Here is a 21766-nt window from a genome sequence, read left to right on the forward strand (position 1 = left end):
TATTAGAATGGTAGGGCATGGCGTTCCTCAGGGGTCAGCAATCAGTCCCATTTTATTTAACCTTTACCTCTGCCCCCTGATTAGGTTGATTGAATCCTTTGGTATTACCGTAATAAACTATGCCGATGACACGCAACTTATCTTCTCTTTTGAAGGTAAGGATGCTGTCTCTACAGAGACCTTTCATCGTTGTATGCTAGCCACTGCGGACTGGTTGAGGGAAAATTCCCTTCAGTTTAATGGATCAAAGACAGAGGTGCTGCACTGTTCACTAGACAAAATTCCACGCCCTCTGCCGGTGGATTTCTGGCCTCCCGCTACCACGGCCTTTGTTGAATCAGCGGACGCTGCTCGTAATTTGGGTGTTATTTTTGGCCCACATCTGCAGCTGGACGCTTTTGTGAATAAGACCATTTGCACTTGCATGATGCTGCTAAGAATGCTGCGCAAAATTCTCCCCAAGTTACCTGTGTCGGCCAGACCTGAGGTAGTGCGTAGCATCATACTCAGTAGGCTTGACTATTGTAACGCACTGCTTCTTGGTGGCCCTAGTTCTCTGATTAGACAATTGCAGCGGATCCAGAACATGGCAGCCAAGCTGGGCCTTTCGCGGGTGCGTTCTGCCTCGTCATCTCTGGCACTCAGGGACCTTCATTGGCTGCCTATATATCAGCGGATCTGCTTCAAGGCTTCTTGTATTGTCTTCAGAGCACTTCATGGTATGGGGCCCATTGCCCTTCAGAATTTATTTAACTGGTATTCGGCAGCCAGACTTTTATGCTCTTCCTCTGCATATCTGGTGGTTGTTCCCCGAATCCTGAGGACACGGATGGGAGGCCGTTCCTTTGGCTTCACTGCTGCTAAACTATGGAACTCTCTTCCACTCTCTTTACGTAATCTGAACAAATTGTCCCTTTTCAAAAAGGGCCTGAAGTCCATCTCTTTCCTAGGGCTGCGTGATCCTCTCTGCATGTGATGTGATTTGAGTCAAAGCGCCAGGATACCCTCTGGGTGACAGCATGCGTTATATAAGTACGTCTTGCATTACATTACATTACATAGGGACCTCCGGGCAGCTACAATCGTAATGATAACCAAGGAGGGCAAGCCAATTGAGCTGTGTGCCTTCTACAGGCTCTTTGCACTGCTAGACCTGGAGATGAAGGTCCTAGGCAAGGTATTGACAAATTGTTTGCTCCGGGTTGTGAATAAACAAATACACTCAGATCAATCCGGCTTCGTGCCTCATAGGTCCACGAGACACAATCTGCCTGGCGTGAATGGGGGCCTTGGGGGAGCCTGCGGTTTTGCTGGTGCTGCATGCCGAAAAGGCATTTAATTCACCTCTGAAAACATTTAAAACTCTGAAAAAATATTGGATTTAGAGCCAAAGACCCCGAATGTTATTAGTCTAACAAATGCTCTTCCTAATCAGCCAATATTGGTGCCTCCAAATAGGAACTCATCGAACACCAAGGTAGCAAGGGTTCTGTCCTGGAACATTGCAGGTTTAAATAGTAAACTGGATGACCCCGAATGGGAAACTTTTATTGATCATTTCGAAATCTGCATGTTCCAGGAAACCTGGGCAAGACGTTAGGTTACCAAGTTAGGCTATGCTAGTTTTAACATTCCAGCAACCTCGGGGGGGAACTGGGAGACCCTCCGGGGGTCTTTCAACTTGGGTGGGATCACATCTGGGGTGTTCAGCGGTTCAAATTGACATAGGGTCTAGTGACATCTTAAGTGTTTTGTTGCGGTTTCCTTCAAAGCTCCCTGTTGTCCTAATAAATGTATACTCACGACCCACTCTTAAGGGCAGCGAATCCAATACAGTGGAAGAGTTAACTACTTTCTAGGTTCTATAGACACTAACCAGATGATTATAGTAGGAGGGGACTTCAATTGTCAGTTTGAGCCGCTAGAGGGGTTACCCCCTGATAGCTTATTTGATGAGGATCACTTTTTAAAAATCCCTGAGTCAGGATGTCCCAAAGTAAAAAAATGGTCGCCACTGGTGATCCAGATGAGTTTTCTCACATTGAGACACTCCCTCCGAGCTTGCAATGGGAGATCCTCATCTGAATCATCGAATGGCTACACGTTCTACAGCAAAAAACGTGGGTTTATATTAGATTACATCTTCATCAATTCACACTCCTGGGATAGGATGATGGACTTTAAAATAATCCCCCGCCTAGACAGCGATCACTCTGCACTAGCAGTAGAACTTAAAGCTTTGAATATGGGTAGTCTGCCTTCTACAGATAACCCTATTGATTCTAGGGTGGTGGTCTCGAACTGCAGGAGGAAAGTGAAGTGGTCAAATTTTAGCCGATCGGAAGATAGACTGGGCAGTTTATATGATGCCTTGTTACGGGTTCTTACAGAAGCGTCCATCTATGTAGCCCGAGCCAGGAGGGTATAGACTTACAGCAGGCCCAATTGAACCATGTCAAATTAGGAAAAGTCACCTCTGAATTTTTTTATCCAAATAATACCTCGAAACAAGAGAAGTTGCCCTCCCACCCCTGGTACAATACTTCTTGCCGCAAGGCCAAAAAAGCACTGGTATTATCCATCAGGACCAAAGATCGCCTCTCCATAAGGTTGGCAAGAGCAAATTACAAAGTAGCCATACAAGAAGCCAAGCGATGGTGGGAAGATGAAAATTGGGCCACAATGAAAATTGCACTAGGGAACAGAGACATGAGGTCATTCTGGAGACTCGCTAGCTCCGGTACAACATCTCCTCGAAGTGCGGCCGAACCAAACCTAGACGAACAGGTCTGGCCGGAGCACTTCGAAACTCTTTATGCTAAGGAATCCGGAGAAGGTCCTGTTTATGGCTGTGACCCATTAGACGTCTGTCCTGTAGCTAATCGGGATTCATGCCCCCTGACTGATGGAGACGTGGGCCCGAGTATAAGCTTAAAAGAAATAAAGGCCGGAATAGCAAGAATAGCCCCAGGCAAAGCTCCAGGTTTGGATAAGATCCCCAGAGACCTCTTTAGGTCCGAACCTGCCATCTGGGCCCCATATTTTTGGATTCTTTTTTATTCAATTATGCAAGGTATGAAGATTCCTCTAAGCTGGCTTGGTGCGGAAATAATCCCAATTTTTAAAAAGGGCTCCCCACTCCTCCCAACTAACTATAGACCATAAGTTTAATAGACATCTCTCAGAAAGTATTTGCACGGGTCCTACTCCTTAGATTGCAGTCTTGGATGGAAGAGAAGAAGGTTCTGTCCCCCCTGCAGGCTGGGTTCAGGGAAGAATTGTCGAACCTGGACCAAGTACTGAGATTACAATTGTTGTACTGGAAGACCGTAAGCATGCAAGGGGGTAGCCTGTTCTTAGTTTTTGTAGATTTGAGATCTGCATTCGATCTAGTTCCCAGGGAGAAATTATGGTTAGTTTTGGGTGAGATGGGGGTCCCCGAATATTTAATTCGACTTTTTAAACGTTTACATGAATGCAACAACGCGCAAATTAGGTATGGTAAGGAAGGCAATCTTACAGCACCTATACCCATTAACGCCAACTTTATTTAGCCTCTATATTAACGGCCTGATTGATGCCTTGCTTGCAGAAAAAGACCTTGATGCCCCCAAGCTAGCCTCCCGTAGAATCTCGGCAATGATGTTTGCCGATAACACCCTACTGGTTGCCAAATCGCCTATGGAAATACAAAGGGCTTTGGACAAATTTGAGATGTTCTGTAGAGACAGAGGGCTAGAAATAAACCTACAGAAAACCAAATTTATGGCATTCAATTGCCCAAAAAGCACACGCCCTAACCCGTCCCTAAATGGCAAACCCCTTGAGAGAGTGTCATCTTTTGTGTACTTAGGCATTACAATCTCCGAGTCTATGGAATGGGGGGCGCATATCACAAAATCTACGCTAAAACTAGCACAATCTTCAGGTGGCATCATGAAGGTTTTCAATAAGTCTAGCAAAAGAACCATTAGCCCAGCAATTGAAATCTATAGGGCTCAGGCAAGAGGTGGGGCTTTATACGGCGGAGAGCTATGGGGCCACCTAAATCTGAAGAAGCTAACACAGGTGGAAAACCAATATTTAAGACAGCTATTTAGACTGCCACGTAGCACCCCGCTGGTCCCGCTAGGTCTTGATACGGATATAACCCCAATAGTTGAAGTAGCGAGTCTTAAACCTATAATGTACTGGCGTCGCTTGTGGATAACCCCCGAACTTATATCTTATAGGGAGGAACTACTAGAGGTATTGAGGCTACGAGGTGCTGCAAAGATTCCGTGGTTTGTACATATTAAATCTTTACTAATCATCATGGGTTTAGGGGCTTGCTGGTGCGAACCTGAGTCAGCCTGTTTGCTAATATCTAAGGACTACGCGAAGGCATGCTATAAAGAGTACAGACTGTCTCAACTTCACACCTTTTCCAGAATTGGGAAACTCTCTAGTGGGTTTCTGGAAATAAAAGATATTCCTTGCTTTGACCCGGCAATAGATCTCATAAATCTACCAGCAGCTAGGACGCTCTACTTGCAATATAGATATGGGGTGCTTCCACTTCGCTGCTTTACATCTAAGTGGAGAGACCAACAAATGATCCACTGCCCGGCATGTGACTACCCTGAAGAAACTGAGCTCCATGTTTTTTTTAGCTGTACAGGCTACCAGAAAGCAAGGAGACGTTGGTTGGTCCAGATGTGCAGGAATCTTGGCAATAGGCGCTGTCTCGAAGTTTTTAAGATACTGAAAACTGATTCTAGCATCCCAATAGTATTTTCTGTTGCAGGTTTCCTGTTTTCAATGTGGTGCACTAGAAGGGTTCATTTGAGATCCTGAAATGTTGTATTGATTGCCCTGTTGTGAAGTACTAACGACAGTATAAGCTACTCCCTAATTACCTTGTATATCATGTATAGTTTTTATTGCAATAGCTTCTGCTTTTATATATTTGTCTTTCTTTTAGCTAATTTATGTATTTATTGCACTACGCACCTTCCTAAAATAATTGTGTAAGTCTTGCCTAATCTCATATCCCAAAAAACCCAATGTATTCTAATATGAAAATATGTGTATAATTACCACTGGTTTTTATCTCTTTTTTAATCACGATTGTCAGCACAATGCAATTTTTCTTTTTATGTAAATGTTTGCCGTGTGTTGCACTTTCTAGGTAATTTTGACCGAAATAAAGTCTTTTTGAATTGAATTTCATTTGATTCACCCGCTGGAATGGAGACACCTCCTGGCAGTGCTAGCGAGGATGGGGTTTGGGCTGTAATTTCTGGCCTTGGTCCAACTCTTCTACACGAAACCACGGGCGTGGGTCTGCATCAATGGGGAGATGTCCTGAGAATTCGACATTGGCAGGGGTACTAGGCGGTGAGGGGGTCCCTCACTCCTGTTTATTGCATTTGTGCTAGAGCCCCAGGCCACTTGGGTTAGGGCGGGTGCACAGATCAGGGGACTTCATTGGACCCGGGATGGGAAGATGTGATCTTACTGTATGCTGATGATATACTACTGTTAGACCTGGCATACATGGCGTGGGTCTCCTTTCCTCTTTTCACTTCCTATCTTTTATGTTGGCTGGATTTATGTGCTCTGGGCGCTGTGCCACTGCTAATCAGTGCCACAGCGTGAATGCTCCCTGTTTAAAGATGACTGTATGAATTGGGATAACCATACTTGGCTCGTTTGGTTTACATGTCAGTCCCTAGTATAAGTGCACTGTGTGTGCCCAGGGCTGGTAGACCAAATACTGCTAGTGGGCCTGTAGCGCTGATTTGCGCTACCCACAGAAGCAGCTTGTAAAGTATGTTTCAGACCTACCATTGCAGAGTCTAGAGGCAGTCTAGAACTGCCTTTGTAACTGTGAGGTGCACCCACTTCCCAGTCCCTGCACCTTCCCTTCGCACCATGTAAGACACCCCTATGGCAGGGTGCGTTGTCTGTGACAGGAAGAACATGCCTAGGTCTGTGTAGCATGTTCTAATAGCGAGTTAGCCTCCATTTCACGGTTTACTATTGTGAGGCTATACGTTCTCATAGGCCAGATGGGCATGCAGAGTATTACCTTCCATAATCCTACCTGACCCCAGGAACCTGATAGGAAACTCGAATTTGATATGTTTCAGCTCAGGACATTGAGATACATCTTTTACTAAGGATCATTTGTATATCCAGTGTTCGAAAATGCCTCTTTTAGAAACAAGGTATTTTCTTTCATAAGCTTTCCTGTAGGCTTTGCTAGTATGTGTATTGGCTGTCTGGTTTTGGAGCAGCAGGGCCAGGTGGGTCAGACCTGGCTGGAGAAAGAGATCGGCATTCAGAGCATGGGGAGGGGTGACTCTTTGATCTGAGCAGGTCTGTGCCTGGCAAGATGAATGATGGCTCCACCTCCCACTGGGCGTCTGATAGCTGACCCCCTCATTCTCAAAGGCAGAAAATTGCCTCGTAAACCAAGTGCTCCCCGACCCCACCAAACTGGTTCTGGCTGGATTCAGTGATTTGTGACTTTAGAGAACAAAGACTTTTTAGGTATAAAACGCTGCGCTGAAACCTTTTTCCAGTGTGTTCCTTCTGGATGTCAAGACGAAACTCTGCCCGAGTGAACAGAGGAAAGGACTTTGAAACTTTCACCAAGCTTGCTAAAGAAACTACCCGAGGGCCTGAATTGAGAGCGCCTCCTGCTGAAGTCTCCGGGACATTAGACTTCACCCCGTCAGCTGTCTGAATTCCTGTGCGAGGAATTCTACTTGCCGGTAAGGCCTCCGTCGAGTAATCCGAAGCCTCTAGTTCTATTGTGAGGAACGCGGACTGGTAACCCTTGTTAACTCTGTGTGGGCCGCCGCAGCTAAGAGAGAGCTGCCGCCGCTGAGAGCCCGCCTTAATTTGAACCTTCAGAACCTTTGCTGAATCTGTGTGGGCCACCGCAGTTAAGAGAGAGCTGTAGCCACTGAGTGCCCACCGTTGTGCCAGCCGGGTCGAGATCATCCTTTGTCCTGTGGGCCGCCGCAGCTGAGAGAGAGCTGCTGCCGCTGAGTGCCCGCACTTGTCTCAGCTGTACATCATCGTGACTTGTCCTGTGGGCTGCCACAGCTAAGAGAGAGCTTCTGCCGCTGAGTGCCCGCACCTTTGCCAACTTTGCATCATCGTGATTTGTCCTGTGGGCCGCCGCAGCTAAGAGAGAGCTCCTGCCGCTGAGTGCCCGCACCTTTGCCAACTTTGCATCATCGTGATTTGTCCTGTGGGCCTTTGCAGCTAAGATAGAGCTGCCTCCGCTGTGTGCCCGCACCTTTGCCAGCTTTGCTTCATCATGATTTGTCCTGTGGGCCGTCGCAGCTAAGAGAGAGCTGCTGCCACTGTGTACCCGCACCTTGTTGACCATTGTCCAAGATTGTCGCTATTGTCTCGTGGGCCGCCACAGCTAAGAGAGAGCTGCTGCCGCTGTGAGCCCAACACGGAGCTGCACGACGAGAGTCATCTCCACCACCAGCCCGGGCTACCACAGCCACCTACTGCTGCCGCTGAGAGCCCGCCTGTCCCTGAGTGCCCGAATCATTGTGAGTGCACGCTGCGGACCACTGCAGCAAAGAGTTGTAGTTGCTGGGAGTCCGCCTGTCACTGTCTCTGCTTCTTCGAGAAGCTGCGTGCTGTGTCCCCTTCCAACGGCAGGTACCTGGTGTGCAACGGGTCGCGTAGACTCAGGCCTTGAACTCAGTCAGTGCCACGTTCTAGTGAATACGTTATTGCATTTTTAGGTCCCTACTGATTTACATGCATTGTGGATTGTTAAAACGCTTTGAGAGTCTTGTGTTAAACCTTAGATAAAGATACTATTTTTCTATACCTACTTGAGTTGTGTCCTTTTGTGTTGTCGTCACTGCCTTATTGTGCATGGTAATAACTTCTTCACACGCTGCCTCTGAGATAGGCATAACTGCTCGTGCTACATTACCACAGGGTTGAGCAGGGGTTATCAAAGGGGGTAGCCCACTTGCCCTGACTTAGGAAGAAGGGTCCCTATTTGACATTGGCGCCTGCCATTGCCACCTAGAGACCCCCATTTCTAACAACTACTATATCTGCCTGGCTCAGACCAGTCCATAACCTGCATCTTGGAAATCCTGACTATCTTTGGTGATTACTCAGGGTGCGCGATAACTGGATGAAATCGGAGGTGTTCCCACTTGCCCCTGGGCAGCGTAAGCTCGAGGCAGCAGGCCCCCTGTGCTGATAGCTGGAGGGCTTCAAATACTTGGGTATATATGTAACGTGAGTCTGAGTGGAATTCAACAGGTGCACCTTAGGACGGATCCTCCAGGAATACGAGACAGATGCCGTCCACCGGTGGGGACTTCCACTCTCATTGATGTACAGCACTGCCTTGTTTAAAATGATTACCTTTCCCAAGTTTCTTTGCATTCTCCAAAATATGCCTTACTAAGGGCCAGATGTAGGAGCCCAAATACCGGTCGGTAACGACCGATTTCGGCCGTTACCGACCGGTATTTAGGATTTGGCGAGTAGGGGGCATGTCATTTACAGAATTGGTAAATTTACCGATTCGGTAAATATACAGAATCGGTAAAATACCGAATCGGTAAATTTACCGATTCTGTAAATGAGATGTAGGTGGCACTTCAAAGAGTGCCACAGGCCCTTAAGAGTCGGTATTTTACCACCCAATCCTATTGGGTGGTAAAATACCGAATACAGGTGTGCATGCACATCTGTGCATGCACACCTGTGCAATGTGACACACAGACATGCCCTTAGGGCATGTATGTGTGCCACATGTTACACGTGCCTGTATTCGGGGTGCTAGAGGGTGTCAAAGTGACACCCCCTGCAACCTTGCAGGATTCGGTATTTACCGAATCGGTAAATACCGATTCGGTATTGCCCATTGATTCCAATGGGCTTCAAGGCCCATAGGAATCAATGGGCAATACCGAATCGGTATTTACCGATTCGGTAAATACCGAGTTTTACAGATTCGGTATTTCAAAAAATAAATTCACCTACATCTCCCTCCTTCTAATTTACCGATTCATAAATACCGAATCGGTAAAATTCGGTATTTATGAATCGGTAAATTAGAATTACCTACATCTGGCCCCTCGTGCCGAAACAGTTCTTCAAAGAGGTGGATGCCCTGACCAGGTTGCTGGGGGGGGGTCTCCCGGACCTGGCAAGCAGTTGTACTACTGAGCAACCCAGCTACTGGTTGTGAGTGAGTGGGCTTTCGACCTTCAACAAGATCTGGCACTACAGGCAGGTAGTGATCTGGACCCGGAGGAAGGCCACAAAGAAGTTGGGATGAGCAGGAAAGCAGATGCTAGAGACACCCTTGTGGGACTCCGGGATGGTGGTGGACCTGCAGCATCTGTAGGGATGGCGACATTGGGGGATGATAGGGATTTCAAAGCTGGGGAGCAGTGGGCTTCTCCCTTTTGATGACCTCCAGACCCAGTACGAGTCATCTGATACTCAATGCTATTGGTACCTCCAGCTGAAACACGCTATGAGGATGCCCTCCAAGAGGTCGCAGATGAGACTCCCATCTAATACAGAGTATTTCCCGCCCTGCTTCATAGACATGCAGTGTCCCAGATTTAAAGAACTCTCTCAACAATAATCAATATCCAATGTCCACATAGAAGGAGAGGTAGGAGAGAGCTGGGCATTCTGGAGGACGAGTTCTGGGGAGAGGTTTACAGGCACCTGAAAGAGGTGGCAATACATTTGGGCTTCCACCTGGTCCAGTTAAAAATCCTACTCAGGGCCTTTTATACCAGGACTAGAATACACTCCATGGGTAGGATAGATATAGACAAGTGGGCGAGGGGATGCTGCCACCCAGGCACGCTAATGCACACATTGTGGCTCTGCCAGGGGCTTCAATGCTACTGCTACCAAATGGGGGATCAGTGACAGAGGTCACGGTGGAGACAATTTCACTGGGCCCTGTGCTAGCAGTTCTGAGAATGTGGGGGGACCAGACAATACCAAAATATGCTCTGCTGTGGTGTAACATAACCCTCGTGATGTCCAGAAGGGACACAGTTCAGCAGTGATGCAGCAAGAACATTTCCACAATTTAACTCTGGGTGACTAACCTGAACTGATGCACACAGGCTGAGAAGTCGTGAACGAGGTCAGCGGATGCCCGAGGAAATTCAACACAGTCTGGGAACCATGGCAAGATCAGAGAGGCCTGAACTAATTAACATCCTCCCACCCATGTAAGGGGCAACAGAGGGGTGAGGGGGTGATGATGATCTGGGCACCAGCGGGTACCATGTGAAGAAAGTCCAGACTCCTGAGGAAAAGAGTGCTGTGTGGGGACCACAGTCCGCCGCTCTATTTTTGTGGGGGAGGCACGCAGAGGTAGATTTACAAGCCCCTTGCGCCTCTTTTATGCCGCCGTTGCGTCACTTTTGTGACGCAGCGGTGGCGCAAAAGATGCGCCATGGTGTGGGGTATTTACAACGTGACGCATCTGAGAGATGCGTCACGTTGTAAAGCCCTGCGTCAGAAGGAGGCGTTCCTGAGCAGAGGGGGGGCGTTCCGGCCCAGGAACGCCTCCTAAAAGTGTTAAACAAAGTTTGTCGTACCTTGGCATTCAAAAAATTTAATTTGAATCATAGAAGCCAGTGCATCTATGGTAGTTATTCCCTGTTTAGAGAGACAAGACCACCAGTCGCTCGTATACCCAGTAACAATATTTGATCATTGAGAGAAAATCCAAAACATGGAGTGGCTTTGATGTTTTAATAACTCATTTGACAAATGTTTAAATATACAGTACTTTGTAATAGATACACAAATTTTTTTGTAGCCAGAGGTCCTTCTGTACTGTAATCCCGGAAGTTGCAGGAAGAAGCAAGCAGCCGACACGTGTTTCGTTACTTAAAAGTAACTTCCTCAAGGCTTCTGATGTCTGTAACTCAGAAAGATCAGAATATGTCCAAAATTTCTCCGTTGGTGACTTAGTTACTAATCCTTCTAGTCAGTGAATTGGTTGGTTCCCAGTGTTATCGATGAATTTACTGTACTTCCAAACGTTGTTAGAAAATGTGACTCTGAAATAGCGATCAGATAAGCAGATTAGTATATCTAACCAGATCACACGCGGTCGTTCGTGTTTCTGTTTGCACCAGTGAATATACTAGTTGGGTTTGTTCGAGGCTGTGGTCCTATAATGGGGACATGGGGACTGCAGTATGCCCCAGGTCTTTTTGACGCAGTAATCGCAAACAGAGCTCTAATAGGCCCTCAAGAAGCCGTCTCGCGGCGTGGAGGTGTGGCGAGACGTTGAGGGCCAGCTAATGTTGTTCCTGATGTTCCTGAAGGGAACAGATTTACAATTGTATATTAATTAGAGCCCACTTCCTTCAGCCGAACTTTGAGGCTGTTTATATTTCCAATGGGCCATTGTTTCTATTATAGGGCATAATAAGGGCTTATCCAATAGATGTTGGGTAAAAGCCAAATTGGCATGTGATGTGTTTTCTGTTCTACTATTGGGCAGCTCATTGTACCTTCTAAGTCAGACCACAGTGACTGTATGTTTTTTTCAGTCTAAAAATGTGTAAAACTCTTCCTTTGTGAGACAAGCCAGACTTTCTTCCTGATTCCATTAGAGATAGAGTCCTTGTTTTGTCAATCCCTTTATCCCGTAATACATAGAATATTTCAGAGGTTTCTTTCCCGACCATCTTAGAGAGCAGACTACATTCTGGTTTGTTTAGCAAGCTGCACTTAGAATATTTTTCAAATATCTCACATAGCTTTTATTGAGCAGCCCTTTGACAAAGGCTCATTAATTCTCTTTGCCTTGTGCTAGACAGCAACTGGTTTCAACTGGTTATTTGTTATGTTGTCTATGTTTGTGTTTTGTCTTTTGTACTTTTATGATTTTAATTAATCGAATAAAGTGGATTGCCTGAAGTGGTTCTGGCTAGTAATAAGATCAGGGTTCAGTTTTCCGCTGCCACTGATTTTACATTTATTTGCATTATGAGCAGTTTAAATGGATTGACTAACTATTGTCTTTTTGCCTTCTGGTATTGATTCTTAATTTTAAATAAACCTTCATAATTCTCACTTTGAACCTCATCTCGCGGATTTCTCTGTGTGGATTTTCCTATGTGATTTCTCTGGGTTTAAATGAAAATTATGTTTAGGGCTCTCGTCTTTATGGACTCACCAGTAGCCCTGATCCATCAGTCGGCCCGGCCTTTTGATGTAAAGGTGCAAACTGTTTTTTGTAGCATTGGATGGTTACAAAATAGTGCACCTACTCAGACTATCAGGGGATTCCCAATCTGGAATCCTTAAATATCTCCTTAGTCTCAGTCTCTGACATTGCAGGGATTAGCCTAATGTACTGATCTGATCAGAGTAGTTGCTGAAGCTACATTACTTAAGTATAAGCAGGGTTTCTCTTCCGTGTGGTATGCAGTTTAATGTGCTGCTGATTTGCAATGCATGTGAATTGCTGTGTTAGTGTGGATTGTTAGTTTTGTGTTATATGTTGCACACGCAGTTGAAGTTGAAATTTGCATTGCATTCTAATGTTTATATGAAAACTACGAGCCCGCCCCAGCGTTGCCTGGGGCAGAAACGGGCTGGGGGCAGCATTTGAGGCTTGCGTGCACTTCTGCCCCCGGCCCCCTCCCGCCCCGGCCTGGCCCCCTCCCGCCCGTGTCCCGGAGAGCCTGATCCATACCTCAGCCGCCGGTCCCGCTCCAGGCACCCCGCCTGCACAGGCCACCACTCTCCAGGCGCCCCGCCCGCACAGGCCGCCACTCTCCAGCGCACCGCCCGCACAGGCCGCCACTTCGCCCAGCAGCAAGCAGGGCCGCGGCAGTCCTCCCAGCAGGTCACGATCTTCGGCGCCATTTCCGGAATGATGTCATCACGCAGACGTCGCGGCCGGCGCTACTTGCAAGGGACTACTTTATTTTTATTTCGAAATTTTTTAAACAACGTATATTTTTTATTTTTAATAGCCTATGTCCTTCTGCTTGCCCTGAGGTTTTCAAAGATGTCTTGGGTGTTTTGATTGGTGGTGTACTTTTCGAGTTTACCTGGCTCAAAGGTTTGTGTTCTCTCTTTATAATAGTAGTATAGATAAGATTATTTTTAATTTAGTTTATTTAATTTATGTGATTTATTTTGATTATTGGTTGTCGTAAACCTATTTTGGAAAAGGGGGGTGGTGATGGACAGAGTTAGTCTGTTCCTGTCCCAGTGCATGATGGGAACAGGGCAAACCAAACTACCAAGCCAATTCTTATACTGGGAAGGAAACAAGCTTCCGGGGACCGGTTTCTGGCATCACAGCCTTCTTCGGCCCGGCTTGCTTGAATCCTGATGGTGCAATGAGCAAGGGACTCACGTCTGAGTATACCCTCCCACACATAGTGTGGATAAAACCGATTTTGGAAAAGGGGGGTGGTGATGGACAGAGTTTCTGAATGATGCAGAATACTCTTACCAAGTCAAGAGATCATGGTTTTAATCCATCACCGTTTTTTAGCTCACTGCACCATCCCAGCTCAGAACCTGGCTATATGCAAATTAGTCTGTTCCTGTCCCAGTGCATGATGGGAACAGGGCAAACCAAACTACCAAGCCAATTCTTAAACTGGGAAGGAAACAAGCTTCCGGGGACCGGTTTCTGGCATCACAGCCTTCTTCGGCCTGGCTTGCTTGAATCCTGATGGTGCAATGAGCAAGGGACTCACGTCTGAGTATACCCTCCCACACCTAGTGTGGATAAAACTGATTTTGGAAAAGGGGGGTGGTGATGGACAGAGTTTCTGAATGATGCAGAATACTCTTACCAAGTCAAGAGATCATGGTTTTAATCCATCACCGTTTTTTAGCTCACTGCACCATCCCAGCTCAGAACCTGGCTATATACTAATTAGTCTGTTCCTGTCCCAGTGCATGATGGGAACAGGGCAAACCAAACTACCAAGCCAATTCTTATACTGGGAAGGAAACAAGCTTCCGGGGACCGGTGTCTGGCATCACAGCCTTCTTCGGCCCGGCTTGCTTGAATCCTGATGGTGCAATGAGCAAGGGACTCACGTCTGAGTATACCCTCCCACACATAGTGTGGATAAAACCGATTTTGGAAAAGGGGGTGGTGATGGACAGAGTTTCTGAATGATGCAGAATACTCTTACCAAGTCAAGAGATCATGGTTTTAATCCATCACCGTTTTTTAGCTCACTGCACCATCCCAGCTCAGAACCTGGCTATATGCAAATTAGTCTGTTCCTGTCCCAGTGCATGATGGGAACAGGGCAAACCAAACTACCAAGCCAATTCTTATACTGGGAAGGAAACAAGCTTCCGGGGACCGGTTTCTGGCATCACAGCCTTCTTCGGCCCGGCTTGCTTGAATCCTGATGGTGCAATGAGCAAGGGACTCACGTCTGAGTATACCCTCCCACACATAGTGTGGATAAAACCGATTTTGGAAAAGGGGGTGGTGATGGACAGAGTTTCTGAATGATGCAGAATACTCTTACCAAGTCAAGAGATCATGGTTTTAATCCATCACCGTTTTTTAGCTCACTGCACCATCCCAGCTCAGAACCTGGCTATATGCAAATTAGTCTGTTCCTGTCCCAGTGCATGATGGGAACAGGGCAAACCAAACTACCAAGCCAATTCTTATACTGGGAAGGAAACAAGCTTCCGGGGACCGGTTTCTGGCATCACAGCCTTCTTCGGCCCGGCTTGCTTGAATCCTGATGGTGCAATGAGCAAGGGACTCACGTCTGAGTATACCCTCCCACACATAGGGGCCGATTAGGATGGCGGTTTTTCCGCATCCTCCGGGCCGGCGGAAGTGTCCGCCGGCCTGGAGGATGCGGAAAAACCGCGGCGGAGACTCCAAAGACCCACCGCCAAATTAGGATGGCTGGTGGGTCTGGAATTCCGTCCGCCGCTTTTCCGCCGCGGTCGGAGCCGACCGCGGCGGAAAAGCCATAACATGGCAGGCGGTGTCTATGAGACACCGTCCGCCATATTATGATGTGTGTGTAAATATGCTTTTCCACGGCGGCATTGCCGCCATGGAAAAGCATACGGACCTTCACTTCGGGGGCCCGTTGCGGGCCCCCTGGGTGAAGGGGTGGTGGTGGGTGCACATGGGGGGTACCTATGGTACCCCCCTGCATTTGCGTGCACAATGCAGCAGGCACCGCGCGGTGCCTGCCGCTTTGTGCACGGAAATGCTGTGCATGCATTTTTTACATTGGGGCGGGTGCAGCTTGAAGCTGCACCCGCCGCAATGTTAGAGATAGAGGATGTGACCGCCACCCTGGCGGTCACATCCTAATCAGATCGGAGGGAACGCCGCAGCCCATGCGGACGTTCCCTCCTCCTCAGGGGTCGCGGACGGACTCAAGTCCGTCCGCGATCCTAATCGACCCCATAGTGTGGATAAAACCGATTTTGGAAAAGGGGGGTGGTGATGGACAGAGTTTCTGAATGATGCAGAATACTCTTACCAAGTCAAGAGATCATGGTTTTAATCCATCACCGTCGTAAACCTATGCAAAGTAATCTCAAAATGTTATTATTTAAGTTTGTTGTCTGCTGAAGGAGTGCATCAACACACCAAAAGGTGTTTTCTTCCTATATGTCAGTAATGGTCGGGTTACATTTGAACTAATTATGGTTGTGTTTTTCGTTTCTTTAAGCACAGAAAATAGATGCTCAGATGCACAGGTAAATTTCAGCTGGTCGTATATTTATCTTAATGTAATTTAAATTGTTTTAGTGTTTTTCCCTAGTTTGTAGTGACTTTGATTCCATTTCTGTATTTTAGTAGGCAGACCAAGTCTTCTTGTTTTGAATTTGAGGGTTTGTGTTTCAAGTCTCATTTTGAAATTGTATTGTGATTGGCTCGTAACTTGTGTTGCTCAACATAAATTGACAACTTGAGTGCTACTTTGAAAAGGGCAAAAATCCCTCTTTGTGAAGGAGATAATGTTTCCCCCGAAGGTTCCCCAGTTCAGAAATTGTTAATACATTTCCGTCTTCATACTTGTCTGTGGCTCAAAAAATGAAATAGGATTACTGCTGATAATAAGCATATGCAATTTCCTTTGAATGGTACTTTTAATGTGAGAAAGATCGAGTATCTGAGGAGTGGCAAGTATGAGACAAAAACATTGCTTAGTCGTGCACAATTTAAGCATTAAATGAATGGGATTTTGTGAAGAATAAGGAGTATATAAAATGTTGAAGGTTCACATTAGAAAAGGAGTGAATAATTGCTTAGAGGCAAAACTGAGTGTTTCTGCAATTTTAAAAGAAACAGATAAAAAGATAATAAATAATGTCAAAAGTGAAATTAACCCCTTCGCTGTGGAGGACAGCTCCTAGCTATGCCTTGCACCGGTCTTCATGTGCTGAGGTTGGGTCCAGGCCATCCTCACACCTGAGGCAGGAAATCTCTCTGGTGCAAGCAGCAGAAAGATTTTGTTTCACTGTTTTCAGTCTTGGCTCCTACGGAAGAGCTTCCCCAGCAACCAAGGCTGTTGTTTCCCTTCCATGTAATGACGATTTGCCCGCTGGGCACGCTGACCTCATTACATGATTACATGGAAAGTGAAAGTAAAATGAGGCGATTGGCTCATTTATTTTCACTCCCATTGGTACTTGGTGAAAAACATATTTCAGGCCACCCACACCTCACCCCCGGTACCGATTTTAATAGGATCAGTACCATTGGAAGTGAGAGAATCTACCCTTTCTAATGGTATCCCTCCCTAGTGGATCCCTGCTTGGAGATCACTGAGAGAGGGCGATCCTCAAGCAGGGATCTTCTCACTAGACACCAAGGATATGTTTAGATGGGGGAGTGGCTCACATGGAAATAGGCCTGTGCTCCCACACAGGCTCGATAGACTGCCTGACCCCTGGAGGGCATAAAGGAGGTCTAAACCCCAATCTGCCGGGAAGGGGGCAGAAAGCCCACTAGACCCCCAGGGAGGCCATTCCTTGGCACATATTGAGGGGTGGTGGCAGCCCTCTGAAACATCTGGCCAAGCCCCCACCCCATAAAATGATAAAACAATCTTTCTGCCTCCGGGGGCTAATTTGGACAGTTTTGCCACCAAATCTGTCCCCAGGGGGTCAGAAGCCCCACTAGACCCTAGGGATTTTCCGTGCAATATTGAGGGCTGGGGCCTGCCTTCACAAACATAGTAAGCTGAGCCCCCCACCCCCAGAAAATGTCAATACAGAATTTATGCCTCCCTGGGGGCGATTCTGGGAATTCTACTCCCCAATCTGCCCCCAGGGGGGCAAAAAGCTCACTAGACCCCAGGGAGATATTATGTGGCAGAAAATTAGGAGTGGGGCAGTTCACTAACACATTTGGGCAAACCCCACCCCACCCCAAATTTGCCACAACAGTCTTTCTGCCCCCTGGGCAAATGTGGTTAGTTTTACAACCACATCTGACAGAAGCCCACCAGAAGCCAGGGATTTATTTTTACGCAATATCAACAGGTGGGAGCAGTCCTCCCACACATCCGGCTGAGCCTGCACCCTCCAAAAAAATGGCAATACATTCGTTCTGCCTTGCTGGGGATGAATCTGGGAGATTTTACTCCCCGGTATGCGCAAAGGGGAGGAAAAAGCCCATTAAATCTCAGTGAATATTTTTTATGGCAAATATTGAGGTGTGTAGTGCCCTTTCAGTCCCCCAGGAGTGCAGATTTTTGGTGATTATCCTCAATCCGCCCCTGTTCTGGGGTGGGAGAGCTTCACAGGGCCTGGGTGAATTGCCCCGACACACTTTTTTAAATTGGGGGGGAGGGTGGGGACTATTTTTCCCCTGGTGTCTAGTGGTCTTTCTGTCCCCCAGTGGCAGATTTGGGGTAAACTCCCTCAATCCTCACCAGGAGCCACAAAGACTTGTGTGCCTGTTCTGGGGTGGGAGCACTGTGTGAAACGTGTGAAAAATAGCCTCTGAAAAATAAAAAAAGGGGGTAAGTGCAGCTCAGCCAGGCATCGCGCCCTGCTTCCAAACCAGACCAAGTGTATCAGTCTTTCTGGCCTGCTGGGGATGGATTGCGAGAGTTTACCCAAACTTTGACCCTTCCTGTGTACCATGGAACTTCATTTGTGACCTTTAGTCTTTCAATTAAATGTATGCAATTCAGTTAGTTCTGCTGTCTCGCTAGCAGTGTAACTCTTTTCAAAATGTATTCATTTATGCTTATGTTATTCCTGATGTTTCTAGAGAAGATGGATTTACTATGGTATAAACATTGAAGTCCACTTCCTTCGGCCCAAGAGAGATGGTGTTTATATGTTCAAAGTGCCATTGTTTCTTTTTGTGAATTGGGGGATGTGAAATGCACTCCTTTTTTAATCTGTTTTATGTTTATATATCGTTTTTAAGTTAGTTTATCCAGGGTGTGCTGGAAGGGGAGGAGCGGCCAGTCTCCACAGTAAATGAATGAGAATAAACTACTGACAGTCGTCAATAGACCCTTTCCGCACTACGTTTAGCAGAAATCCATCCGCTACTTGTATTCAAAATTAAGATCCGTATACTTTTGAAATTTTCAATGAATTTATTGGTGAGAATTTTCTTCAAAGATTTGTAATAAACGTTTTTCTTGTTACAAACAAAATATTCGGTGCTTCCTTTGTGAGTAATTTGCACAGTTGATTGAGTTATAACAACTGACATTCATTCTTTAAAATGGAAAATTTTCCTGTCCCAATGCATTTCGGGATGAAAAATCCCTTCATCAGGGGCACTGTGAAACAATATAATGAACATGTTTAGCCTCAGGCAATCGGCACACTTAGTAGTCCATAAGTTGAAAAAATACTCAATTTATCTTTTACGACATTCAACAATTGATATCATTATCAGAATGCAAAACGAATTTTTTATAAGAGAAGGCTCTTTACAATGCTCTGTTATTTGCACATATACACAGACATGTACTAATAGTCCCTCGCATTGTCTACATCCTCTGTTAACTAAAGTATATATTTTTGACAGAAATAGTGGGAAAACATAAACTATCATGTGGTTATTAATGAGCGAGAACTGGTTTTGATTCAAACAAAGTGAACTTAAAGACTCTAGCGGGATAACTGATTAGGTACTGAAATTGTAAACCACCCTGAAAAACACACTCACCATGGTTGCTTACTATCGTGTGATGCTTTGGGAGAGTTCTATGATGGAGGATCAAAAGGATGTTCCAGATAACGCCTAAAAATTTACTGACGGGAAGCTTGGTACTATCTTTGGACTGTCAGGACTCTATGTTCTAGCGGATGGATTTCTGCTAAACGTAGTGCGGAAAGGGTCTATTGACGACTGTCAGTAGTTTATTCTCATTGTTTCTGTTTGGGCATATCAAAGGATTATTCAATTGTTCAATATAGTTCTATGTCAGACCACAGTAGCTTTATGGTTTTTCAGGATAAAGTGTATAAAATTCTCTCCTTTTAGGAGATGAACCAGACTTTCTTCCTGATTCCCTGAGAGGCATACTCCATGTCAATGCCTTTATCACCGTAATCCATAGAATATTTTAGAGGTTTCTTTCCTGCCCCTCTTAGAGAGTAGACTGTAAGCTGGTCTACATATAGAATATTTTTTTATTTTCTCACTTATCCTTTACTGAGCAGTCCTTTGATAAATACTTAATTCTCATTTTCCTTTGGGTTAAACCATAACTGGTTCTGGCTATTTATTAGTCTATGGTTTAGTTTCCCGCTGCCAATGATTTTCCATTTATTTGCACTATGAGCATTTTTAATCGATTGACTAATCATTTCCTATTTGCATTCTGTATTGATTCTTATTTTTTAAATTACCTTCATGGTCTGTACTTTGGACCTTGTCTTGTGTAGATATACCTGTGTTGATTTTCCTAGATGATTTCTCTGGGCTTAAATTAACTTTATGCTTAGAGCTGTTGTCTGTAAAGACTCACAGCTCCTAGCTCTGATCGATTAATCAACTCTTTTGATGTGAAAAGCACTGACACAAGATTTAAAAGGGATCTTAGATCACTTCTATTGGAGAGGCACTTCCTCCTTTGACTTACCTTATTTCATACTTGCCAATATTTGGGTAGCGGAAAGAGGGAGCCTTTGAAGAACACATTCGGGGACTTTATATTTCCCATTGACTGTCATTGAAATGAATTAAATTTCAGGTGGGAGGAAACTAAAAGAAAGATATTTTTGGTTGTAAAAAATCAAGAGCCTCCCACCTGAATTGGGTGTGTTGGCATGTATGTGTGAAACTACCCAGATTCAATCTGCCTGGCTTTTGTGCCTTGATACAAACTGCTAGGTCTATGTTTTTTTTGTGCCTATCTGCTATTTTTATGTTGATTGCTACCCATATTCTTCTTGTGCTTTAGAGCTCTGATGCTCTTGGGCCTAGATCATTCTATACAGTACAGCAAAAAAATATATATCAATAAAAATGTGTGCATTTCTCTAAATCAGAGGTCTACAAACTGGGGGTCTGAATTGATCTGTTTGGGGCGCTGTGTGAAAGCTTTTTTGATTTGAGCTATGATATTATGCATGTTTGGGGTCTTGCTAAGCGGGCTATATTCACTCACCTCTCGCCTGCTGATCTGCTTTGCTGTCTGTATCCGTAGGCAGGACATAGGTTGGCATGAGCCAGCAGCCACAGAGGGCTTTGCATTTGCAAGTGTCTCTGACTCTCCATTGATACACCTTGCGATTTTAAAGCAAGAGATACCATTTCTAGAGGTCCAAGATGGAGGTTCCCAGTCATTTAATTGGAATTCTTTGTTTTCTAGCAAATTATCCAATTGATAAAATGTTGACAGGTGTTAAGAAGAGCATGTGTTGCTTAATTTTTCTTTTTCGCTCGTTAACCTATGGGCCTGTTCCTCTCATACCCTACTTAAGAACTTACAATCTTTATATGAAAGTGTTCAGAAAGTGACAATTGCACTGAATTGCTTTCTTCTATGGAGCTAATGGTCTGGTTTCTGTCTGACTCAATTCTTGACAAAATATTTGCATTGGGAACAGCCTCTGAAGAAGTGACAAATAACAAAATACATATTTGGGTACGTCCTTAGAAGATTGAGGCATCCCAACCATCACTAATCTTGCATCTACCTTTCCTGGACATTAAGCCCAGGGCCACATTTGGATAACATGCCCAAAAAATCAGGGGAGGGAAATAAGTTGCAACCTTCGAGACAGGTTACGAAGCCCAGGTTATTCCTATTTCCTCGTTTAGCTTAGCAACCATAGCAAACAATACAATAGGTCTTTTTTAAGTGGCCCTTTTAAGGAAGGGCCTTGGAGGCCACGTCCAGTGACAATCCTGGTCCAACACTCCAGCAGACCAATAGCCACCCAAAGTCTGACTGTCGGGGAAATCACAGCCCAAATGGAACGTCCTCTCTCGCTCTCTTTTCTCAAAAAATGAGCTTCTCAAATATCGTATTGATGGGTTGCAGAGGTAGTGACTTTAATCACTCTTCAGTTAAAATACTATTCCTCCAGCAGGGGAGAGAAGAGAAGCTATCTTGGAAGTGGTGGCAGCCTGCCTTGAAAAGGGGACAATCGTCAAGGTTACAGTACAGGAGCAGGTCAAAGGACTGTACTCAAGTGGAAAAATCTTATATTGTGCAAGGAGACTTTCATGATAGTGTTACTACAACAAGTAATTTTCTAGATAACTCCAGGATACTCT

This window comes from Lissotriton helveticus, chromosome 11 (assembly GCF_964261635.1).
Source record: "Lissotriton helveticus chromosome 11, aLisHel1.1, whole genome shotgun sequence".
Lineage (NCBI taxonomy): Eukaryota > Metazoa > Chordata > Amphibia > Caudata > Salamandridae > Lissotriton > Lissotriton helveticus.